The sequence below is a fragment of the Aegilops tauschii genome, chromosome 2 (genome assembly GCF_002575655.3).
Source record: "Aegilops tauschii subsp. strangulata cultivar AL8/78 chromosome 2, Aet v6.0, whole genome shotgun sequence".
Lineage (NCBI taxonomy): Eukaryota > Viridiplantae > Streptophyta > Magnoliopsida > Poales > Poaceae > Aegilops > Aegilops tauschii.
The window spans coordinates 394,017,815-394,044,722 of NC_053036.3; the positions used below are offsets into that span (position 1 = coordinate 394,017,815).

Sequence of the window (26,908 nt, forward strand, 5' to 3'; positions counted from 1 at the left end):
ATCAGGGGCAGGCGGTACGAAGATAGAGTCCGATTCTGGAGACGGCTTGATAGACAGTTTGAGGAGGCGCTGGAGAGAGACACTGGTTGGTATGGCTTGTCGGGTGGAGCCGATCCGTGCCAGGGCATCTGCTTGGTCGTTGTCGGCCCGTGGCACGTGGAGGAACTCGCACCCTTCAAAGTATCCGCTGATTTGCTGGACGAGGAATCGATAGCTCGCCATGTTTGCGTCCTTGGCGTCCCAGTCGCCAGATGACTGCTGGACCACCAAATCCGAGTCGCCATAACACAGGATCCGGCGTATGCCGAGCTCTTTGGCTAGCCGGAGCCCGTGTATGAGCGCCTCGTACTCAGCCACGTTGTTGGAGGCGGCAAAATGGATTTGCAATGTGTATCTGAGCTTGTCGCCCTTGGGAGAGGTGAGGACGATGCCGGCTCCCAAGCCGGTGCGCATCTTGGATCCGTCGAAGTGCATCCGCTAATGAGTGGAGTCGGGAGCCGGCGGTAGGTACTGGGTCTCGGCCCAGTCGACAAGGAAGTCGGCCAATGCTTGGGACTTGATGGCGGTGCGGGGCTGGTAGAAGATTGTGTAACGAGCCAGCGCAATGGCCCACTTAGCCACCCGGCCGGATGCATCCCGGCTGCCTATGATCTCGGCAAGCGGAGCGGTGCATACGACCGTGATGGGATGCTCTTGAAAGTAGGGCTTCAGCTTCTTGGCGGCGAAGTACACTCCATAGCACATTTTCTGGTAATGCGGGTAGTTCTGCTTCGAGGTGGACAGTACTTCACTTAAATAATATACCGGCCTCTGGACTAACTGAGCTCGGCCTTCTTCTGGGCGCTGGACCACGATGACTGTACTGACCACTCGGCTAGTCGCAGCAATGTAACGGAGCATGGGCTCTTTCTTAGTCGGCGCTGCCAGGACAGGTGGTGTGGCCAGCATCTTCTTCAACTCGTGGAAAGCTTGGTCTGCTTGGTCGTTCCACTTGAAGTGGATGGATTTCTTCATGAGTCGGTACAGGGGGAGAGCCTTCTCCCCTAGCCGGCTGATAAAGCGGTTTAGGGAGGCCAGGCACCCGGTGAACTTCTGAACGTCTCGCAACTTGTAGGAATCTCCATTCTCTCAATGGCCTTGATCTTCACAGGGTTGCACTCAATGCCGCATTCGGAGACCAAAAAGCCTAGAAGCTGGCCGGCTGGTACTCCGAATACGCATTTCTCGGGGTTGAGCTTGATCTGGAATCGGCGTAAGATGGCAAATGTTTCTTTGAGGTCTTCCAGCAGGGTGCCGCGCTTCTCCGTCTTCACCACAATATCGTCTACATAGACATGGGCATTTATGCCGAGTTGCTTGAGGAGGCATTTCTGCATGCAACGCTGAAAAGTGGCACCGGCATTTCTCAAGCCGAATGTCATAGTCAGGTAGCAGAAAGCTCCGAATGGTGTGATGAAGGCGGTCTTCAGGCGGTCGGCTGGGTCGAACTTGATCTGGTGGTATCCTGAGTATGCATCCAAGAAACTCAACAGCTCGCATCCGGCTGTGGAGTCTATCACTTGATCAATCCGTGGTAGGGCAAACGGATCTTTGGGGCAGGCTTTGTTGAGGCTGGTGTAATCTATACACATACGCCATTTGTTGTTCTTCTTCAACACCAAGACCGGGTTGGCAAGCCACTCTGGAAAAAACACCTCCATAATGAAGCTGGCGGCCAGGAGCCGGGCTATCTCTTCTCCTACGATTCTTCTCTTCTCCTCCGACAGTCGGCGGAGAGGCTGCTTGACTGGTTTCGCGTCCGCTCGGACGTGTAGCTTGTGCTCGGCGAAATCCTTCGGAACACCCGGCATGTCCTTTGGGGACCATGCAAAGATGTCTCGATTCTCACGGAGGAAGTCAACGAGCTCGCCTTCCTATTTACTGTCCAGGTTTGCACCAATGACAGCAAACCTCTCCGGGTTCTCCGAGTCCAGAGGTATCTTCTTTGTCTCTTTGGCCGGCTGGAAGGAGCCCTGAGCATCATATTCCTTGGGGTTGGGGGACAGGGCCAGCTGCTTGCCGGCCATGGCCACGACTCGATCCAACATCTTCTTCTCTTCAGCAACCACGAGGGACTCGGCCAGTCGGCTGCTGGCTGCAGCGCACTCGATAGACTTTTTGTAGTCTCCGGCTACAGTGATGATCCCCTTTGAACTCGGCATCTTCATCTTGAGGTAGGCATAGTGGGGCACAGCCATGAACTTGGCCAGGGCAGGTCGGCCAAGCAAGGCGTGGTAAGGGCTCTCTAGATCCACTACTTCAAACCAGATCGCTTCTCGGTGAAAGTGATCCTTGTCTCCGAAGAGAACATCCATCTTGATCTTGCCGACTGGGGAACAGGACAGGCCAGGTACGATGCCATGGAACACAGTCCGGCTTGGCATGAGCTGCTTCGCCTTGAGGTTCAACTTCTCCATGGTGTCGCGGTACAATATGTTGATACTGCTTCCGCCATCAATCAGCACGCGGGAGAAACGGGCAGCTCGACATTCCGTCACGAGGGTGACATCCAACACCATTGCATAGGAGCCGGGAGACGGCATCACCTCTGGGTGATCGGCCCGGCTCCAGCTGATAGGCCTTTCGGACCAATGCATGAACTCGGGGTTGCTGGAGGCGACCGCGTTGACTTTTTGGTGCTGTCGGCGCCGACTGCGCTTGTCTTCAATCTGGCTCGTGAAGACGACGTAGGCGGCGTGCTCATCTGGGAACTCATCCTGAATGGCTCCAACTGCTGGTCGAACAGCCGGCTGCTGAGGGGCTGGAGGCGGTGGGCCGGGAGGCGGAGGCGGCACCAGCCCCTCGCCCTTGGAGATCCACGTGAGCCAATGGCACTTCCGGGTCGTGTGGTTGGACGGCTTCGCGCCACTGTGGAACTTGCAGGGGGCATCGAGAGTCTGCTCGTAGGAGAAAGCCGGCTGCCAAGCCGGCCTGCCGCCCTTCTTCTTGGGAGCGGGCCGCTCTTCGGGCTGCTCGTCTTCGACGGTGGCCACCTGCCGACTGGTGGAAGGCGGCATAGGGGCCTTGCGCTTGTGGTCGTTCTGGTAGGGGCGTCGGTTGGAGTCGCCAGCCGGCGTCTTAGGAGCCGGAGCGAGCACCTTTCCAGAGGCGTCCACTCGGAGCTCGGTCTTCATCGAGGAGTCGGCCGTGGCGTACTTGTCTGCTATGACCAGCAGCTCGTCGAGGGTAGTCGGCTCATCGCAGAGGAGTCGGTGCTTGAGGAGGTGCCCTCTCGGCACCCGGTGGTGAAGTATTCTATGGCTTGAACCTCGTGCACCCCTTCGCAGGAGTTGCGGAGCTCGGTCCAACGCGTGAGGTAGTCACGAGTCGATTCGCTGGGCCCTTGGACGCATAAGGAGAGCTGGCGGGGCTTGGGAGGCCGCTTGTATGTGCTGGTGAAGTTGCGGACGAAGACTTCCGTGAAGTCTAGCCAGCTGTTGACGCTGTAGGGCTTGAGGCTGTTCAGCCAGGTGCGCGCCGTGCCTTGAAGCATGAGAAGGACGTACTTCACGGCAACACGCCTGTTGCCATTTGCTACGCTGAGTAGTCGATCAGCCAATCTTCCGGCTTCACGAAGCCGTTGTACTTGGGCGTGTCTCTGGGGAGTGAGAACCCTTTGGGGTCGCGGATGCGGGGGCCAAAGCAAGGCGGGCCGACATCATCTTCTTCTTCTAGCGCCAAGGATCGCGCTAGGCGGTCGATCCGGTGGCGGGCATCATTCTTGCCGACTCCTTCGCGGTGGCCTAGTCAGCCACCGAGAGTCGGATGTGTGACAGGCGGCGGGGTGGGATATCTCTCCCACGAGGCGGGGGGAGGCGGATTGCCTTGGCGTTCCACCGCTCGGGGGCGGCCTTCTGCGTCGCGCTCGATGGTGACCCAAGTCCGGCTGCGGCTAGCAGCCGGCTCCTTGTCTTTCCTTGCGCGGGCGCCGCTCGCAGTCGGCGACCGGGATGTCGCGGCGTGTTCTCGGCGTGGTGGAGGACTCTCAGCGCGGGCGCCGGCTTCATGCCGTTCTGCGGCCGCGTCGATCAGCTGCTGGATGCGTCTAGTCATGTAGGGGAGCTCATCAGCCCCCAGCCCGTTCAGCTCTTCTGCGGCCGCCTGAGCGGCTCGCAGGTTCTCGAGTGGCGTGGCGTAGACTGGGCGGTCTGCCCCCAGCATGCTGGCGATGGCCGCACCGCGTTTCTTGACGAGGCCGGCTCGGCTCGGCCCGCCAGGAGGCGGCGTACCAAAGGCGGCGCGGTCGACTTCGCGCTGGTGAGCCTCAGTGAGGCGTCTCATGGAGGCTATCTTCTGGCCCTCCGCGATGAGGGCGAGGCGGCGTGCCTCCAGAGTCTCGGCGTCGGCGTCGGCCGGGATGGGGACGGACAAGTCGTGCAGTGCCGCTTGTAGGGCGTCGTGGGCGTTCTCACCCGAGACGGTGCCGTGGCTGATGACCAGCACCTCAGTGACAGCGCTGCTGCCACTGTCGGCTCGAGGGAGAGGGTCGTCGAAGATCACCACGTCGGTGGGGAAGGCGTCAAGCGATGCCGTGTCGGAGTCGACAAGCATCGGATCGGTGGAGCCGACCGACTCCAAGTCCACAGCAAGCTCGCTGGAGACGTGAAGCTGGTCGAGGAGGCTGACGAGGCGGCTCTCGGGGTAGTCTGTGCCCGCGTCGGACGCGGGCTCGTCGGAGATGCGAGTCTCGCCAAGAAGGTCGGCGAGGCAGCTCGCCGCGTAGGCGTCGTCGATGCCTTGCAGCACGTCAAGGCAAGCGCCATCGGGCATAGCGGGCTGGCTACGCTCGCGGGGGAGGAAAAGGGTTCCCGTCCAGAACAGGTCTCCGGACGACGGTGCACCTGGCCCCACGGTGGGCGCCAAATGTCGGGTGGTAGGTGCGACATATGCCAACGGGTGGCTTCTCATTGTGGGAGCCAGTAATACATCGCCGGTGCCTGGAAACGGGATAAGGCGAAGACATGCACGCCGGCGAATCTTACCCAGGTTCGGGGCTCTCCATGGAGATAACACCCCTAGTCCTGCTCTGCGGGGTCTCCGCATGATCACTAGATCAACACGAGTAGCTACAAGTGCTCCTTGAGCTGTTTGGCTAGAGGAAGAAGAAGGGCAAGGCTAGCTCTCCTTTTCTCTCTATGTGGTGTGTGAAACTCTATGAGATCAACCCTTTGCATGGGTCTCCCGGGGGATTTATATAGGCCTACCCCTCAGGGGTACAATGGTAATCCGGCTGGGCGCGGGCCCCAGCTATTAGTGTCTGTGCTCGCCGGCTTCTCCGCTGGCCGTTGGGGCCCGCCGACTGGTGGGTCCTGCGGGCTGCCGGCCTCTTGGCCGACAGGCCGGCCCCACCGCTTGGGGGACTTGTCGGCGGCTAGTTACTGTTGCCTCGCCCCTGATGACGAGGGCTCTGTCGAGGTAAGCGTGGCTACAGTGCCGCCGCCTTGCGGGCTCTCACTGTAGCCTCATCTTGTCTTGTCTCCTTAATGATGCACATGTTTCGAGGGAGGGAGGCAGCCGGCTATTGGGAGCCGGCTATGCCCTAGGCCGTCTAGGGGAGGCCGGGCCGCCTTCGATCGTCTCTTTGGCTAAAGGGGCCCGCTGCCCGCGGGCCGTACTGGTGCCTGTCGTGGGTGACGTTGAGGTCAACATGGCTACAGTGCCGCGCCGGACGGGGGATGGCTGACCCGTACGGCGCCCTGTGGCCATGCATGTTCCGGGATTCGGGGGTAGTGGGTTGTACTGCGGCCACGCCCCGTCTTATCACCGTTATGTGGGTGCAGTCTTGGCCGGCTTCCGGGAGTCGGCCATCTTCATGGCCGGCTTCTGGGAGTCGGCCCTCTTAGGGCCGGCTTCCTGGAGTCGGCCATCTCGTAGCTTTCTTCGGGAAGGTTTTTGAGGCCGGGTCGCCTTCCGCTAGTCGGCCCTGGGGATAGCCGGCCAGAGGAAGGCGGCCCCATGCTCTGGATGCTTGAGGGCTCGATTGGCCTGATAATTTTTCGAAGAGCCAGGGGGAGTCGGTTAGGCTACCCGTGGCCATTTACTCCGACACGGCCTGCCCTGGCTGCCCCTCCTCTTCTCCACTAAGGCCCACATGGCCCATTAAAACCCCGGGGGGTTCCGATAACCCCTCCAGTACTCCGGTAAAATCCCGATTTCACCCGGAACACTTCTGATATCCAAATATAGGCTTCCAATATATCAATCTTCATGTCTTGACCATTTCTAGACTCCTCGTCATGTCCGTGATCACATCCGGGACTCCGAACAACCTTCAGTACATCAAAACTCATAAACTCATAATATAACCGTCATCGAAACTTTAAGCGTGCGGACCCTACGGGTTCGAGAACTATGTAGACATGACCGGGACACGTCTCCGGTCAATAACCAATAGCGGAACCTGGATGCTTATATTGGCTCCCACATATTCTACGAAGATCTTTATCGGACAGACCGCATAACAACATACGTTGTTCCCTTTGTCATCGGTATGTTACTTGCCCGAGATTCGATCGCCGGTATCTCAATAGCTAGTTCAATCTCGTTACCGGTAAGTCTCATTACTCATTCCGTAATACATCATCCCGCAACTAACTCATTAGTTGCAATGCTTGCAAGGCTTAAGTGATGTGCATTACCGAGTGGGCCCAGAGATACCTCTCCGACAATCGGAGTGACAAATCCTAATCTCGAAATACGCCAACCCAACAAGTACCTTCGGAGACACCTGTAGAGCACCTTTATAATCACCCAGTTACGTTGTGACGTTTGGTAGCACACAAAGTGTTCCTCCGGTAAACGGGAGTTGCATAATCTCATAGTCATAGGAACATGTATAAGTCATGATGAAAGCAATAGCAGAATACTAAACGATCGTGTGCTAAGCTAACGGAATGGGTCAAGTCAATTACATCATTCTCCTAATGATGTGATCCCGTTAATCAAATGACAACTCATGTCTATGGCTAGGAAACATAACCATCTTTGATCAACGAGCTAGTCAAGTAGAGGCATACTAGTGACACTCTATTTGTCTATGTATTCACACAAGTATTATGTTCCCGGTTAATACAATTCTAGCATGAATAATAAACATTTATCATGATATAAGGAAATAAATAATAACTTTATTATTGCCTCTAGGGCATATTTCCTTCAGCCCTCACATAGTAAAAGGTCTCCAGGATTAGATTTGCTACCCTCACATAGTAAAAGGTGTCCAGGATTAGATTTGCTGCCCTCACATAGTAAAAGGTCTCCAGGATTAGATTTGCTGCCTACACAGAGCATGAACAAACTCGGCAGCACCACTTTATGCCTCTTTGTAGGTACATTGTGCTGATGCGTCCACTGTCGCATGTCCTTATACCAACCTTTTGTTGTTGTTAATGTAAGGGCACATGTAAAATGAAGCGATCACACTGTTACCTTAAGGACATGTCTAACCAGTGTTATTGTTAATCTAATGCCTCCAGTGATATGATGCAATTAAACTGTGTTACAAATGGTACTCCTGCTGTTTTCCCCAGTATGATAAGTAAGTTGCTTTTTATGCTGCTGAGTGACCTGGTGTCCCCACGGTCCCATGCCCTTAAACCAACTCTTTAGCTGTTGTTGATTTACTATATCTGGTAAACAAGCAATGCCACCATTAAAGTAATCCATATTTGACGAATGTCATAGTTGATCGTAATGCTTCCGGTAACATGAAGCATTGCTGACATTTTAAAATTTCTACTGTCCTTGCGTGATTGCCATGAACATAATTAAGATGCTTCTTTTCATTTCATGTATGTTTCGTATATTCTTATTGACCAGCAACTGTTCACTTTCTATCTTTTTGTGCAGATAAGGATATCCATCTCACCTTGTTGCTATTGTGACCTTTTGGTGAACTGCACAAAACACTTTTTTTGGAATGAGTGTCTTGTGCAGTTCAACTAAAATGTCACGTGGGCAACATCTCTCAATTTTGGTGGATCTGCACAAAATGGTGATTGGACTTTCCAAAATCTCCATCAAATTCTGCTGGTAATCTCGGGCAACATTTTATTAGCTTTTGCAAGATGAGCCGTCACTGTCACCACAATGGCACTTTATTTTAGTGGAACTGCACAAAAGGATAAGCAAATTATAGTTGCACCTTACATGAGCAGGACAGCCAACCTTAATGTTGCTGAATTTTAGTGCAACTGCTAAAGAAGAACCTGCCAGCTCACGAGAGCAAAGTACTTCTTCTTAGTTGAATGATGCAATCGATGCTTCATTTCAGGTGAACTGCAGAAAAAGGCGCATGAATTGAATCATGGAACTCCAGGCTGGACTCATCCGAGTGGAGTTGCAGGTTCACTACATCGAGTCGTGGCGGCATAGGGCCCCTCACACCGGTCAGTACTGTCCTTTATCAACATGATTGTGCTTTGTCATACTATGCTAATGTTCTATTTTTTAAATAAAGATATTCTATCGCAATCTTTTCTCGTTTTGGAAATAAAGTTTGCTTCAATTAGTGCCACTATTATAGTAATCATGCTCTTTCTTATCTGTGCAAACAGGAATACTCAATTACAGATGTTGTGATGGTCAAGAGCATTCGCCAAGTTCTTGGGTTGTATGACACGGCTAGCCAAGATGGATTTAATCCCGATATTCAGTTTATCAAAAGGCTCTAATGGGTTTGTTCTGAATCTTGCAAGCTGGGAATCAATGAGATGTGTAGGCATCTTTATTGTACTTATTGTTTGAATCTTATTTTTTGGTTCTGAATCTTACAAGCTGGAAATCAATGAGATGTGTAGGCATCTTTGATGTACTTATTATTTGAATCTTATTTGTTGGGTCTGAATCTTGCAAGCTGGGAAACATGGCATGATGATGCAGAGGAAAGCAACCATAACAAACAGTTCAAACTTGGTAGTATTATCTGTGTGAAAGTGCGACAAATGTGCTGATCGTGTGCGTCCTGAGAATAATAATTCTAATTGTTGTGCATGTTGATCCTGTGGCACTGATAGAACGAGCCAATGCATTGCTTGTTTTAAGAATAAATTTCTATTAAAACTAATTAAATTTAAGTAAAGTGACCACTAACACTTGTTATTACAGTACCAATACAGACCCACTCGTGAACCGACGTGTGGCCGGAATAGGTTTCTTAATGGAGGCGTTTGAATGCACCAAGGGTGAATGTTCTGCCGGGTGTGCAGCGGGCGAGGGAGGGGTAGTAACTGTTGTCGCCTGTACACACTCAGTTTACTGCTGAATCCAGTTCCCCAAGAGCTGAAAAACGAACTGTTGCCGCCGCCTATCCACTCGTTCACTTGAAGAGACTCCAATGGTGATCCGAGGGGTGAGCCTGCTGGATATGGACTTCAGTAAGGAGTTCGCCTTTGAGTTCGCCGTTAAGTCCCATAGCTGCACCAAGTTGAATGTGATGTACACCAACGATCCGGACTCAGTGAAGCTCTGGCTCACCGAGTTCAAGCAGTACCTACAGGACGAGAAAGCACAAGGTCGCAGGACTAGACCTTGTGCCCATCCATTCGTCTCCTCACAGGGACCAGCGGATCGCGGTCGCCCAGGTATGCGTGCGGGACGAGGTTCTCGTCTACCACTGCTGTAGGGCCATCACAGGTTCTGGAGCATTCACCCGTTTCATCGGCAGCACCGACTGCACCTTCGCTAAGGTGGAGAGAAGAAAGGACGCGACGATTCGGCCATCTGGTGCAACAAGCTTGTCGACATCCAGAAGCAATACAAGATCATCAGCAACGGGCAGGAGAAGGACTCTGTGGTTGATCTCGCCGAGACCATCATCGACCCCTGCTACGCCAACATGAAAGAGGACAATGATACCAAGGCCCTGAACACGTGGGAGGTACCTCTGAATCTAACCTACATGGCCAAGGACGCATACACATGCTACAACATGTACAGGCGGATCTTGGACATGAGGGAGTGTCTGCTTCCCGTAACCGACGAGTACACGGACAACCGCAGCGTCATGATCAAGCGTGCCAAGAAGGTCTAGATGTTGTACTTTATCTGTTTATAAGCATCTTTATCATCTGAGTGTTTCATGCATTAGCTATATGTCGTAATTATTTGTTTTGTCCGAAATATTTTTTCTAAGAACCCATTAACCTGTTTTTTAGTGGCTATTTGCTTATGTATGTAACTAGTTCACTCGTCCGTTTAAAAAAACTAGTTCACTCGACTGTCGTGCTTTGAATCTCCTTCCTCCCAACATATTCCCCTTCTCAGGTGGACCCAGCAGATCTCGTACACAGACATATGGGACCAACCACCTATCCATTTGTATTTCTTTATTTTGTTCAATCTTTCGTCCTCTTCCTATACAGCGGCTGCCATCATAGCCTATGGCGTTGGCCAGGCCATCCCTCTACTCCCACACATTGTCCGGTGGCGGCAGCTCCACCAGCCCACCCTGCACCCGAACAAGTCAACCCTCGTACTACCCTCCGCATGCGTCTTCCCCCGCTCCGGTTCATTCGGTTCGAGGTCTCGACATCGTCCTTCGCCTTGGTGCTCTCGCCGTGGCGCCGCCGTCTGTCGTTCCCAACATGGTCAGCAAAACAAGAGGAATCTGGAGACAACTGTTCGTCGAGAGGCTGACAGTCCCGGGCCCACCAGGTCCATGGCCTAGGTTTTGTTGTTTAACATGGGCAGCCCACGACATGTTTCAACGTTTTTTTGGATCCAGCAGGTATCAAGCGGCCTCTGGGCCTCCCAACCTAGCTTGTCTATAACATCACAAGCCCAAGTTATTTTTGTTTTTTCAAGACGACGCATAGCTCAGTTCTATTTTTTTATAAGAATGCAAAACTGAACCTATGTTTTCCTTTCTATAATTGTGTGTATATATATATATTGGGCTGGACTATTCTGTTACTAGTATAATATTCTGTTACCCCGCGCTCTATAGAGAATAGATCGGCCCGAATCTGCTAAACTACAAAAAAGAGAACCCAATCCTTCCCGGCCCAAAGAAAAACGAAAAAAAAACACCCACCCCACTGCCCCGTCTCCAGACCCCGATCCTCCTTCCCCACCACCCACCGCCGCCGCCGCCCGGCTCCCTCCCCCGTCGCGCCGCCGCCGCCGCCCGGCTCCAACCCTCATCGCGCCGCCGCCGCCCGTATCCCTCCCCCCAACGCGCCGCCTCCGCCCGTCTCCCTCCGCCAGCGCGCGGCTGCCGTCCGTCTCCCATTTCCTAGCGCTCAGCACGGTCGGGTCGCGACCTCCGCCTCCAGCGCCGACCCGCTCCTCCCCGTGCGCCAGCCACCTTCCCCTCCTTTGCCACGGCCGCCTTCCTCCCCCGCCGCCACGCCCCCAGCCACCTCCTTCCCTCTCCACCACGCGCCGGCGACGAGCCCGTCCCCCAGCGTCCCCAACCTCCTATCCCCGCTGCAGTACGAGCTGCATCAGCAGGGAAGGCCGCTGCTTCAGCAGTAGCAGCGCACCGCTGCGACGCTACAAGGGGAGGCAGAGGTGGGGTGAGGCACTACGACGGTCGCATTCCGGGGAAGGCTGTCAAAGCTTAAGAAAGGTGAGGTGGTGCTCGATCGATTTTTTCTCTGGGAATGCAGGTTTAGTAGATGAGTTGATCTTCCTGTTGAAGTTTATTTCGAACTTATGCGTGTAGTTCTCGTATGCTGATGCTGCTAGCTTTTGTGCCTGATTTAGGTGTGGTTCTTGTTATATGAGGTAGCACATTGTGGCCTATACATCATACAACACTGACATCATACAACACATTGTGGCCTATACATCATACAACGCTGATAAAATTTATTTGTGGGTTCATCAATTGCTTGATTGTTTCTACCTTGTTCTGTTCGTTCCAACACCCTGCGCTTCAGCAGAAAAACAGTGAGCCTAGGAGGGGAGTCGCTGGATCGAGGACCTCTAGCTCGATAGTCCAACTACATGCTCCACCGTTGGTCGCTCAAGGAGCTGCGTGCAGGCCACCCCCGAGCTCCGCCCCTGGATCCGGGTCAACTTTCTCCCTACCATCTAGGTAAGCTAGCCAGCGACTGAGAGTTAGAGTCATTCGTCCCCCTGTGTGTGTTTGTGACAGAGAATTAGGCATGCTAACATTATCATGTAGTAGCAGCTGGGGGATGCTTAGTTCAGTTCAAAAACATTATCATGCGATCATGGATGAGAGTGAGAGTCATCATGCATCCAATTTCTTTTGTTCAATTCAAATACTAAAAAAAAGTTCAGTTCAATTCTTGATGTCGTCTTCCTGGTTACTTCAAACGTATTCCTTTCTTTAATAGTTCTTGCACTTTCCTCCATTTTCATGTGACACTTGTTAGATTGCTCTCAGTATTTGATGTATTTCATGCAACACTTATTTGATTGCTCAAGAGAAGTGTTATTTATTAGTGAATTTTCTTTTAGTGTAGAAGTTCAATATGTATTTATATCAACAGTCCGTAATGAAGTGCAGAAACAGTACAATCTATGTGTTAAAACATAATAGATCAGTTCAATTTATTATTTATGTTCAGTACAAATCTCATTCAAGTTCTGTAGTTCAAAACTCAGTAATGTGGTTCTATGTAGAAAAATACTTTTGCCCTGGTGCACTATTATGTTTGCAGAAAAAATTAAGTTCTATTGTCTGGAGAATTCAGTCTGGAATCATGGAAAAAAGAGCATGTGTTGAACTAGCTTTTTATAGTTTGTCCCAATCTATTTAATTTGGCATCGGTAAAAGAAGATGCCATGTCTACATTGTTGTGTTTGGAGCTGCTCCGCTATATTCCTTTATTGGTTCTACAAGATAATTGCTCTAGATTTCTTTTTCTAATATAATGTTAAAAGTCCACTTGATGAAAATTTCTCTATGTTAGCTAGATCAGTACTGCTCAGCAGTACGACAAGTAGCAGTACTGATCAGTACAACTTACACAATATTAGTACCGGTCAATACTATTCTTAAATGTTAAATGTAACATCCATATAGTACTGATGAGTCGTACTGACAAGGATGCCGTCTACAGTTCTGAACTTATTGTTGAGTGGTACAAGTACTGATGAAATGGGAAGCAAGTGTCACATGAATCCTTAATTGAATAGGAAGCAAGGTGACCCTGGAAAAACACTATTTATTTTATTCCCGGTTATTAGAAAAGCATGGAAACAATTCTCTCTGTGTTAGAGTATCAGTTCATGTGGAGAAGAACATGTTTCCTATATGGACAACTAATATATTATTATCGGTTCAATGTGTATTTTTTCATTAGTTCATACAGAACAACCATAAAAAATATTTTGATGTGTGTTAGAGAGAGCTCGACTTTATATTATATGGTAGCTCACTCATTGCACAATTGCACAGCAGTTTGGCAAGAAAATTCACATCAGTTCAGGGACGCCCGCATCACGGCCTCACTGTGCCACCGCAATCTCTCCTTGAAACGCCACCGGACGAGCCCCTCCTCACACTTTGCAAGCTGTCACTTCTTGGTCCTGTGCCTGGATCCTGTGTGAGGACTGCTTAGATCTTGGTTGGGCGAAGGCCATGTAGGTTGCAAATTGCTCTTCTGGTGGAATTAGTTATGTTGGGGGTGTGGCTAGGCCGACCGCTTCAGATTTGTTTTGTGTTAGCTAGATTCTAAGCTAGAACGGTCTGATTTAAGCAATTGGAATTTGAATAATCAAGTTGCCATCTGCCCTACTGTCACAAAGAATCTATTTCTTACCAATGATGTACTTCTTTTGCAGTTGTCGTTGTAGTTGTACAATAGTTCCGTCTCATAGTGCTCTTAGTTGTGCACTTAAATGATCCCACAATATGGCATTATCTTTGAGAACAGGGTTCATCAATAGTTCAGAGTTGTGAATAGGAGGGTGTGCCTGTACCTGGTGGGATTGCTTATGATTCTGATGTGCTTACCGGTTTGGCCTATTTGTAGTTGTGTAGTTTGCAATTTGTTTTTCTGGTGGCAGCCAGCCACCATGGTTGATGGCAGCCGTCCAAGTTGAGCACTGATGGTAGTCCTCTGTGTGCGTTAATGGCACTCTCTCACAGCAATCTCTCTCTCTTTCTTTGCTCCTGCCATTAAAATGCATAGATGTGGTATTCTGCTAACTGAGTAGCTGGGAAGATGTGAAAAGAACATGCTCTTTAGGTGTTTGTGTGCGTCAATTGGAATTAAAATGCATAAATGTTGTTTTCATACTTTCAACAAAAAATATCTATAAGTTCAAAATGTATAACCCTATAAGTTCATTGAAAAACAGAAAAAAAAAAAAAGTGCATGAGCAAGTAGTCGCCTCGCACTGGATCGATGCTCCGTTGTCACTCCCCCGCCGCATATAAGCAGTTCAACGCTGCAATCCCCGGCCGTTCAGTCTCGCTGCCGTGGGCGTGCCCCGCTCCAACTCCATCGCATGTGCTTCAGTGGAGAAATAGTGCAACCTGAGGAACCGCTAGGGGTCGAGGACGTCCAGCTTGGCAGTCCAATTTGGCGTTATTCACGTCATTGCTAGCCCCATGTTCGCTGGCAAGACCACCGCGCTTCTCGCCGGCACCGACAGGTACTCACCCCCACCCCGTCTCTTGTTTAATACTTCATTTTGCATTGCTAAAGAACAGAAAAAACAAGCAAGTTCAAATTGAAAAAAATTAGAAGCTAGATGTTTCAAAAAAAATTATAAGCCATTTTATTGAATCTCTATTGAAAATTAGCTCACATTTGAGTCCTACTAGTACTGATGAATATAGACTTGAGTGGAAAATTTAGTTGATTCCTGAGACCCTGACTAGTCCTTCTATAATACAGTTCAGTGTTTAGGATGTTATACAACAATTGTATACTTCTAGTTGCTGCTTGCTGCCACCAACGAATTGCACAAGTTCAAAGAGTACCGCATGACAAATTCAAAAAGCATTGTATGGCAAGCGAGCTAAGTACTTGTTTGGAAAGTTTGCAAGTTTGAATTCTAATTTGAATTCAGTACAATTTCTAAAATTTACTTCTGTTCAATTCTATCTTAGTTCGAATCATTTTCTTATTTTAGTTCAGTTTAGTGCCGGCTATTTGAAGGGTTTATTCTTTGGTTGGAAAATCTCTTTTGGAGAAGTTCGAGTTTAAAAGATTACTTGTTGAGATTCTTGTGAACATGTAATGTTACTGTACATGAACTTATTGTTCTTTTTACATGAACTTGTGCATGCTAATTGGTGGCTGTTGTGTGTGAAAAAAGTGATTTCTTGGTCAGGATTTTGCAGGGTCTTTGGGTTAGAAGTGGTTAATTTGTTAGCCCCTGGAGCTTGTCGGCGAGCCATGTGCTGGGCCAACCACAAGGCAACGCCACCAGGTAGGGCGCCAGACGGCTGCCGAGCGTGGCATGAGCCTTTCCGACCCCATTTCCAGGTTAAGCGCCAAAGATCTCATCGTCGGGTGCGCAAAAGCACTAGCACCTCTGCTTCCATTTTTCTTCAAAAGTTATGCTAACCAATTAGCCACTGATAAGATGACTTTACTTCCAACTAGCCACTCAAAAGTTGTGGCCATTTAATGACACCTTCTACATTTGAGACATGTGAAACTGTAACCTTCCAATGTTACCGTTTGGTAGCTCGGGATGCTTTATGTTTTGGAGATCTACAGAGTGACTATCTGAGAGTGTGTTAGACTTTCTCATTACAGCATGGAACTTTATTTTTAATGTTTGTTCCTCATCAGTTCTAAAAATCTCAGAGCATCCGTCCAACTATGTATCAGGATATACTATGTTGTAAATTTATGTATGCTTGTATGTGCAAAAATATATTACGGTTGCTGCTTCTATTTCTTGTGGTGAGGATGTTGTAAATTCTAACACGATGTCCCAGATAAGTCTGGGAAATAATCTCAAACAAAAAGAAACCCCACGGAAATTCAAATGATAAAAGTTCATGTTGTAAAATGAGAGAAGTCCAAAACATCACTGCAAAAAAATTGAGTTAAAAAAATAAACACACGAAAAATTTCTATCTGAAAAAATATCATTCAGTTCAACAATATAAATCATGCAAGTTTGGGACTATGATACAATAAACCATTGAAAAGTTATGAGAAAAAACATACCATAAAAATGGAGTAAAGTCTAGTCTGTGCAAACATGCTCAATACAAAACCATATAGACATCCGTTCAAGTACTCTTTTACCGTTGAAAAGTTACGAGAAAAAAACATACCAAAAAAACAGAGTAAAGTCTAATCTGTGCAAACATGCTCAGTACAAAACCATATAGACATCTGTTCAAGTACTCTTTTTTCGAAACTATTCTGTGAATAATACATCAGTACAGACACACACATAGATCAATACAACTACTCTGTTTTTTATGACGGGAAGACAGCACGATGGGTCCTATCATATTCAAAATTACTCTTTAACGGTTGCGAATTTGAGAAAACGTTCAACATGACTAAGTTTCGTGTTTTCGATACCTTTCCAACGGTATATTATTTGCCCCATTTCGAAAAAACTTTTAAAAAACCGCGTTTGAAATCAAATTTGACCGTATTTGAATTCGAGTTTAAACCATAAGGAATTAGGAAAACATTTCAACACGAAAAAGTTTGCAGGTTCCATACCTTTCAAAGCCGTATCATTTGCGTCAATCCGACAAATCATTTGCGAAAAAACACGAAAATATGTTTCGCCTAGAATTTCACCGTTTTTCAAATTACTTTTAAATCATATACAATTTGAAAAAAATAGATATATGGAAGAAGCGGATTTTCACCAGCTTTCCAACGCCATCTTATTTGCTCAATTCCGACAAACCGTTTGAAAATGAAGTCCAAAATACGATTCACGTTTTCGGTTTTGGAAAAAACATTTTTTTCAAAACTGCTCTTAAACCATAATTTTTTTGCAAAAAATTAGATGATTGTAATGTAGATGTCAAGAGCTTTCCAATGATTTATTACACGCCCCATTTCGATAAAAAATATTGCAAAAAGAATTGAATTAAAGAAGACGATCTTTAACAGAAAATGAAAGCATCAGTTCAAGTAGGGTAACAGAATAATATTCTGTTACGCGAAATAGAATAGCCAAGATGTATATATATATATATATTTATATCTTATTTTATTATATATATATATAAAAAAAATAGAAACAACATAAGGTTCCGTTAAACCTGTCGTTCGTCCAACCATTTTATAGACCTTTCCACTTGCTTTATTTTTCATTTTCATTAATCATATCTCTGAATTTTCTCCCACTTTCTTTTCAATGTAAACTGAGTTTTCTCACAGTACTTTTCCCTAGAACCAACTCAACTGTCCCACGTCTAGCCTAAAAATAATAATACCCCACGTCCTATTAAATTATCAAATTAAAATTATATTTTATTTCGTAAATTGAAAGTTCTTATAAAATAATAACAATTATTATTATTTATATATAACTTGGCAAGTTAACTCCTAGTGATTGCGTACGTAAGCTTGCAAAGATTTTACCAACCAATGCAGTAATAGACGTGCAATCACGTGTTTATGTTTTTATAACATTTCTCCGTCCAGCCCAACATGATTTTTTCACCCAGCCCAGCAAGTATGGGGATTTCGAGAAAAATGCAAATGGGCTTTAAATTCTACCATATATATAAACGGGCTCCATAGATGCTACATCATTGTTTCACCCAACCCATCAAATGGACTAAAAAAACAAATGGACTGGCTGACATGTGGGCCAGTAGGTCGAAGCCTAAGCAAGGCGTTGGATTTACATCCAACAGCCTGCATTCTTCTTCAATCTCTCGTCCTCTTCCCCCAGCGCTGTCGGGACAGCCTGCTCCAGCCTCCAGCGTCCAGCGGGGTTGTTTTGCGCGCATTGCAGTGAAACGCTACCCCGCCGACGGCCAGGCCATCCCTCCACTCCGCACCTCCTGTTATTCTCTACCGAGTGTAGGCCCACCGCGCATCCGAACCAGTCAAGTTTCCCACTCCTCTTCGTCTACGACTCCACCGCCGCGTCCTCCCCATCTCCGGGTCGTTCCAATCTGGGGCCTCGCCATTGTCCATTGCCTCGCTACGCTCGGCGCGGCATGGTCAACAAACGAGAGTCATCGGAAGAGGACTATATGTGGAGAGCCTGACGGCTGGGACGCACGCAAGGAAAGTTCCTCCTTATTAAGTTGTTTCCTCCCCCTGACAGCTGGGACCCACTGGCTGTATCTTCGCATGGAAGGAAGTGCCTCCTTGTTATGCGAAAAAACTATTCCTCCCGATGACAGTGAAGGAAATATGCCCTAGAGGCAAAAATAAAGTTGTTGTCTATATTTCCTTATATCATGATAAATGTTTATTATTCATGCTAGAATTATATTAACCGGAAACTTAGTACATGTGTGAATACATAGACAAACAGACTGTCCCTAGTATGCCTCTACTAGACTAGCTCCTTAATCAAAGATGGTTAAGTTTCCTGACCATAGACATGTGTTGTCATTTGATGAATGGGATCACATCATTAGAGAATGATGTGATGGACAAGACCCATCCGTTAGCTTAGCATTAATGATCGTTTAGTTTTATTGCTATTGCTTTCATCATGACTTATACATGTTCCTCTAACTATGAGATTATGCAACTCCCGAATACCGGAGGAACACCTTGTGTGCTATCAAACGTCACAACGTAAATGGGTGATTATAAAGATGCTCTACAGGTGTCTCCGATGGTGTTTGTTGAGTTGGCATAGATCGAGATTAGGATTTGTCACTCCATGTTTCGGAGAGGTATCTCTGGGCCCACTCGATAATGCTCATCACTATAAGCCTTGCAAGTAATGTGACTAATGAGTTAGTTGCGGGATGATGCATTACGGAAAGAGTAAAGAGACTTGCCGGTAACGAGATTGAACTAGGTATGGTGATACCGACGATCGAATCTCGGGCAAGTAACATACCGATGACAAAGGGAACACCGTATGTTGTTATGCGGTTTGACCGATAAAGATCTTCGTAGAATATGTAGGAGCCAATATGAGCATCCAGGTTCCGCTATTGGTTATTGACCGTAGATGTGTCTCGGTCATGTCTACATAGTTCTTGAACCCGTAGGGTTTCACGCTTAACGTTCGATGATGATTTGTATTATGAGTTATGTGATTTGATGTACCGAAGTTTGCTCGGAGTCCCGGATGAGATCACAGACACGACGAGGAGTCTCGAAATGGTCGACACATAAAGTTTCATATATTGGAAGGTTGCATTTGGACATCGGATTGGTTCCGAGTGGTTCGGGCATTATTTCGGAGTACCGACAGGTTACCGGAACCCCCCGGGAGAAGTATTGGGCCTATTGGGTCTTATTGGAGGAGAGGAGAGAGGCCACATGAGAGGGGGGCGCCTCCCTTGCCCAAACCGAATTGGACTAGGGGAGGGGGTCAGCCCCCCTCTTTCCTTCTCCCTCTCTCTCCCTTCCCTTTCCCTCCGGTGGAAGAAAGGAAAAGGGGGGGCGAATCCTACTTGGACTAGGAGTCCAAGTAAGACTCCTCCGTTGGCGCGCCCTACCTGGCCGGCCTCCTCTCTCCCTCCCTCCTTTATATACGTGGCCAGGGAGCACCCCAATATCACAACAGACAATCTCTTAGCCGTGTGTGGTGCCCCCCTCCACAGTTACACACCTCGGTCATATCGTCGTAGTGCTTAGGCGAAGCCCTGCGCCGGTAACTTCATCATCACCGTCACCATGCCGTCATGCTGACAAAACTCTCCCTCGGCCTCAACTGGATCAAGAGCTCGAGGGACATCATCGAGCTGAACGTGTGCTGAACGCGGAGGTGCCGTACGTTCGGTGCTCGGATCGGTTGGATCGCGAAGACGTTCGACTACATCAACCGCGTTACTAAACGCTTCCACTTTTGGTCTACGAGGGTACGTGGACACAATCTCCCCACTCGTTGCTATGCTTCTCCTAGATAGATCTTGCATGATCGTAGGATTTTTTTTTGAAATACTACGTTCCCCAACAGTGGCATCCGAGGCAGGTCTATGCGTAGATGTTATATGCACGAGTAGAACACAATGAGTTGTGGGAGATAATAGTCATACTGCTTACCAGCAACGTCTTACTTTGATTCGGCGGCATTGTTGGATGAAGCGGAGACCGACATTACATGACCGCGTTCATGAGACAGGTTCTACCGACGTGCTTCGCACACAGGTGGCTAGTGGGTGTCTGTTTCTCCAACTTTAGTTGAATCGAGTTTGACTACGCCCGGTCCTTGTTGAAGGTTAAAACAACACACTTGACGAAAAATCGTTGTGGTTTTGATGCATAGGTAAGAACGGTTCTTGCTAGAAGCCCGTAGCAGCCACGTAAAACTTGCAACAACAAAGTAGAGGACGTCTAACTTGTTTTTGCAGGGCTTGCTGTGATGTGATATGGTCAAGACATGATGATATATATTGTTGTATGAGATGATCATGTTTTGTAAAAGTTATCGGCAACTGGCAGGAGCCTTATGGTTGTCGCTTTATTGTATGAAATGCAATCACCATGTAATTGCTTTACTTTATCACCAAGCGGTAGCGATAGTCGTAGAAGCAATGGTTAGCGAGACGACAACGATGCTACGATGGAGATAAAGGTGCCAAGCCGGTGATGATGGCGATCATGATGGTGCTTTGGAGATGGAGATCAAAGGCACAAGATGATGATGGCCATATCATATGACTTATTTTCATTGCATGTGATGTTTATCCTTTATGCATCTTATTTTGCTTAGTACGACAGTAGCATTATAAGATGATCTCTCACTAAATCTCAAGGTACAAGTGTTATCCCTGAGTATGCACCGTTGCTACAGTTCGTCGTGCCGAGACACCACGTGATGATCGGGCGTGATAAGCTCTACGTTCACATACAACGGGTGCATGCCAATTTTGCACACGCAGAATACTCGGGTTAAACTTGACGAGCCTAGCATATGCAGATATGGCCTCGGAACACTGAGACCGAAAGGTCGAGCGTGAGTCATATAGTAGATATGATCAACATAGTGATGTTCACCATTGGAAGCTACTCCATCTCACGTGATGATCGGACATGGTTTAGTTGATTTGGATCACGTGATCATTTAGATGACTAGAGGGATGTCTATCTAAGTGGGAGTTCTTAAGTAATATGATTAATTGAACTTTAATTTATCATGAACTTAGTACCTGATAGTATTTTGCATGTCTATGTTGTTGTAGATCAATGGCCCGTGCTACCGTTCCTTTGAATTTTAATGCGTTCCTAGAGAAAGCTAAGTTGAAATATGATGGTAGCAACTACACGGACTGGGTCCGTAACTTGAGGATTATCCTCATTGCTGCACAGAAGAATTACGTCCCGGAAGCACCACTAGGTGCAAGACCCGCCGCAGGAGCAACTCCAGATGTTATGAACGTCTGGCAGAGCAAAGCTGATGACTACTCGATAGTTCAGTGTGCCATGTTTTACGGCTTAGAACCGGGACTTCAACGACATTTTGAACATCATGGAGCATATGAGATGTTCCAGGAGTTGAAGTTAATATTTCAAGCAAATGCCCGGATTGAGAGATATGAAGTCTCCAATAAGTTCTACAGCTGCAAAATGGAGGAGAATAGTTCTGTCAGTGAACACATACTCGGAATGTCTAGGTACCACAACCACTTAACTCAACTGGGAGTTAATCTTCCTGTTGATAGTGTCATTGACAGAGTTCTTCAATCACTGCCACCAAGCAACAAAAGCTTCATGATGAACTATAATATGCAAGGGATGGATAAGACAATTCCCGAGCTCTTCACGATGCTAAAGGTTGCGGAGGTAGAAATCAAGAAGGAACATCAAGTGTTGATGGTTAACAAGACCACTAGTTTCAGTAAAAAGGGCAAAGGGAAGAAGGGGAACTTCAAGAAGAACGGCAAGCAAGTTGCTGCTCAAGTGAAGAAGCCCATGTCTGGACCTAAGCCTGAGACTGAGTGCTTCTACTATAAAGGGACTAGTCACTGGAAGCGGAACTGCCCCAAGTACTTGGAGGATAAGAAGGATGGCAAAGTGAAAGCTATATTTGATATACATGTTATTAATTTGTACCTTACTAATGCTCGTAGTAGCGCCCGGGTACTTGATACTGGTTCTTTTGCTCATATTTGCAACTCAAAATAGGGGCTAGAGATTCAGCGAAGATTGGCTAAGGATGAGGTGACGATGCGCGTGGGAAATGGTTCCAAATTCGATGTGATCGCCGTCGGCACGCTACCTCTACATCTACCTTCGGGATTAGTTTTAGACCTGAATAATTGTTATTTGGTGCCAGCGTTAAGCATGAACATTATATCTGGATCTTGTTTGATGCGAGATGGTTATTCTTTTAAACCAGAGAATAATGGTTGTTCTATTTATATGAGTAATATCTTTTATGGTCATGCACCCTTGATGAGTGGTCTATTTTTGTTGAATCTCGATAGTAGTGATACACATATTCATAGTATTGAAGCCAAAAGATATAAGTTTAATAATGATAGTGCAACTTATTTGTGGCACTGCCGTTTAGGTCATATTGGTGTAAAGCGCATGAAGAAACTCCATGCTGATGGGCTTTTGGAATCACTTGATGCTTGCGAACCATGCCTCATGGGCAAGATTACTAAGACTCCGTTCTCCGGAACAATGGAGCGAGCAACAGACTTGTTGGAAATAATGCATACTCATGTATGCGGTCCGATGAGTGTTGAGGCTCGCAGCGGGTATCGTTATTTTCTAACCTTCACAGATGATTTGAGCAGATATGGGTATATCTACTTGATGAAACATAAGTCTGAAACATTTGAAAAGTTCAAAGAATTTCAGAGTGAAGTGGAAAATCATTGTAACAAGAAAATAAAGTTTCTACAATCTGATCGTGGAGGTGAATGATACGTCTTCAACGTATCTACTTTTTTCACGCTTTTCCTCTTGTTTTGGACTCTAATTTGCATGATTTGAATGAAACTAACCCCGGACTGACGCTGTTTTCAGCAGAACTACCATGGTGTTGTTTTTGTGCAGAAATAAAAGTTCTCGGAATGGAACGAAACTTTGCGAGGATTTTTTATATCAATAATAAGAATTTCTGGAGCCAAGACCTGCCGGAGAGGGGCACCTGGGTGGGCACAACCCACCAGGGTGGGCCCCCCTCTCCTGGCGCGCCCAGGTGGGTTGTACCCACCTGGTGGCCCCGCAGACCTCAACCCTGACACTATAAATTCCTATTTCCGGAGAAAAATAAGGGAGAAAGAATTATCGCGTTCCACGAGACGGAGCCGCCGCCAAGCCCTGTTCTTCCTCGGGAGGACAGATTTGGAGTCCGTTTGGGGCTCCAGAGAGGGGGACCTTTGTTCTTCTTCATCACCAACCCATCTCCATCGCCAATTCCATGATGCTCCCCACCGAGAGTGAGTAATTCCTTCGTAGGCTCGCTAGTCGGTGAGGAGTTGGATGAGATTCATCATGTAATCGAGTTAGTTTTGTTAGGGCCTGATCCCTAGTATCCACTATGTTCTTAGATTGATGTTGCTATGACTTTGCTATGCTTAATGCTTGTCACTTTGGGCCCGGGTGCCATAAACTCAGATCTGAACTGTTTATGAATTCATCATTATATCCATGTTTTCGATCCGATCTTGCAAGTTATAGTCACCTACTACGTGTTATGATCCGACAACCCGGGAGTGACAACAACCAGGCCCACTCTCGGTGATGACCGTAGTTTGAAGAGTTCATGTATTCACTATGTGTTAATGCTTTGTTCTGGTTCTCTATTAAAAGGAGGCCTTAATATCCCTTAGTTTCCAATATGGACCCCGCTGCCACAGGAGGGTAGGAGAAAAGATGTCATGCAAGTTCTTTTAATAAAGCATGTATGACTATTTACGAAATACATGCCTACATTATATCGATGAACTAGAGCTAGTGCCGTTTCACCCTAGGTTATAACTGTCACATGATGAATATCATCCAACAAGTCACCGATCCAATGCCTACGAATTTACTTATATTGTTCTTGCTAAGTTACTACTGCTATCATCACTGTTACACTCGCTACAAAATTACTTCTATCACTGCTACTGTTACCATTGCTACTGTCACTACTACCAAAACTATCATATTACTATGCTACTGATTACTTGCTGCAGATAATTAATCTCCAGGTGTGGTTGAATTGATAACTCATCTGCTAATACCTTCAAATATTCTTTGGCTCCCCTTGTGTCGAATCTATAAATTTGGGTTAAATACTCTACCCTCGAAAATTGTTGCGATCCCCTATACTTGTGGGTTATCAATACCTTTTTCTTGCGCCGTTGCCGGGGAGCATAGCTATATTTGTTGAGTCACTTGGGATTATTATCAATATATCACTATGAAGAATCTAAAGGATTCAAAGACTAAGATATTTCCCTCAAAGACGAGGGGAGGTAAGGAACTGCCATCCAATTCTGCTTTAGATTCACCATCTGTTATGAGTAAACTTGCAACACCACCACATGCTATTAATTCTAATATGTCGCAAGTTACTGATGATGCTACTTCTACTATGAATGATGCTTATGATGATGCTAGTACCTTGCTTGATAATGATGGTGTGCTACTTGGTGAATTTCTTGATGAACAAATTGCTAGAGTAATACAACATGATGATGTTGAATCTGATGATGAGCTTGAAACTGAAACTCCCGAAACACCTGCTAGAACTAGCCTTTGTAGATATGAATTGCCTAAAGTACTGGAAGGTTATGTTATGAATGAGGAGACAACTAGAGATATTCTTGCTTGTAAGGATAGAGATGATCTAGAGAAATTATTATGCAAGTATAAAGAAAAATCTCTGAATGCTAGAATGAAATGTGATCCTAAGTTTGCTACTTCACCTATCTTTATTGCTCATAAGGATTATGAATTCTCTGTCAACCTAGAGTTAATTACTTTGGTTGAATCTGATCCTTTCCATGGTTATGAAACTGAAACTGTTGTGGCACATCTTACTAAGTTGAATGATATAGCCACCCTTTTTACTCATGATGAGAAAATTCGATATTACTTTATTCTCAAATTATTTCCTTTCTCATTAAAGGGTGATGCTAAAGCTTGGTACAATACTCTTACTCCTGGTTGTGTGCGTAGTCCCCAGGATATGATTTATTACTTCTCTGAAAAATATTTTCCTGCTCATAAGAAACAACCTGCCTTACAGGAAATATTAACTTCGTGCAAACTAAAGAAGAGAGTCTCCCACAAGCTTGGGGGAGGCTTTGCCAGTTACTTAATGATTTGCCTAATCATCCTCTTAAGAAAAATGAAATACTTGATATCTTCTATAATGGACTAACCGATGCTTCTAGGGACTTTCTAGATAGTTGTGCTGGTTGTGTTTTCAGGGAACGAACTGTTGGGCAAGCTGAAGAATTATTGAATAATATATTGAGAAATTATGATGATTGGACTCTTCCTGAAACACCGGCTAAACCCACTCCAAAGAAGAGGGGTATATTATATCTCAGTCCTGAAGATATGCAAGAGGCAAAGAAATCTATGAAGGAAAAAGGTATTAAAGCTGAGGATGTTAAAAATTTTACCTCCTATTGAAGAAATACATGGGCTTAATACACCACCACTGCCTGAGGTGGTAGAGGTAAATTCTCTTATGAAGTTTAATGAAAATGATAATCCTCACAATATGCATCCTAGTCAATGCCTGCATGAGTTTGAAAACTACATTAGAAAACAAGATCACTTCAATGCAAATGTTATGAAACAATTGAAATACAATTCTGATATGATTGCTCGCTTGAGTGACTTGTTATTTAGAATTTCAAATGATGTTAGAGGTGTTGGAAAACATGCTTCTATGGTTCAAACTCAACTAGAACAAGTTGCTAAATCACAAAGAGAATTACTTGATGAAATGAATAATAATATGCACGACTTTGCTGTTAGAGTTGCAACTAGAGGAGGTAAAATGACTCAGGAACCACTTTATCCTGAGGGACACCCTAAAAGAATAGAACAAGACTCACAAAGAAACAACACTACTACACCTAGTCCTTCTAGAAAGAAAAAGAAAGAGAAAAATGATAGGACTTTGCATACTTATAGTGAACCTGGAATAGAAAAACCTCTTGATAATGAAAATGAAACTTCTATATCTGATGCTGAAACTCAATCTGGTAATGAACACTCACCTAGTGACAGTGAAAAAGATAATGATGAGGTTCATGAAGACACTCAACCAAATGAAAAAGAACCAGATAATGTAACATCCCAATTTTCAATTTGGATGTTATACATAGGTCAGCATATGCATATCATATTTTATTTGCATTTTGGTTGTGATCCTAAAAATCTTAAGCAACTCAAGGACCCAAGGAGAGAGTTGGGGATTTCGTTTATTTCATATTTGAATTTTTTCTCAAATTTGAAAAGAGGATCAATTTGATTTTAATATTTTTCTCTCCAATCATTTCCAATAATAAAATAAAAGAGAGAAGATAATATGACTTCTTCAAAAAGATAGGAGTATTGGAGGAAAAAATTTAAAATCAAATATATATTGTATTTGGATTTTATTTGAACTAGAAAAATATGCATATCTGAAAATTGCATTTTTAAGCCAGAAAAATGTTTACCTCGTTCTACATATTTTATTTAGATGGTGAAATTGTTTTTGGCATTTTTAGAATTTTTATATATTTTATTAGGATTTTTATTCGGGCGATTTAAAAAAAAAGCTTTTCCCGCCCGAATGGGCCGAAGCCCAGCCGAGCAGGCCGTCCCACTCCCGCGCCGCCGCCTTCCTCCCGCCATGCGAGGCA

At 46.2% G+C, this 26,908-nt stretch overlaps 2 long non-coding RNA genes across 2 annotated transcripts; both read left to right on the forward strand.

Moving 5' to 3' along the window:
• Positions 1-11,039: 11,039 nt before the first annotated feature.
• Positions 11,040-12,079, forward strand: LOC141041698 (uncharacterized). The gene is made up of 2 exons (XR_012202828.1): positions 11,040-11,608; positions 11,925-12,079. It is a non-coding gene; the product is annotated as an uncharacterized lncRNA (long non-coding RNA).
• Positions 12,080-12,338: 259 nt separating this feature from the next.
• On the forward strand, positions 12,339-15,867 carry LOC109742184 (uncharacterized). The gene is made up of 2 exons (XR_012202827.1): positions 12,339-14,613; positions 15,308-15,867. It is a non-coding gene; the product is annotated as an uncharacterized lncRNA (long non-coding RNA).
• Positions 15,868-26,908: the final 11,041 nt, after the last annotated feature.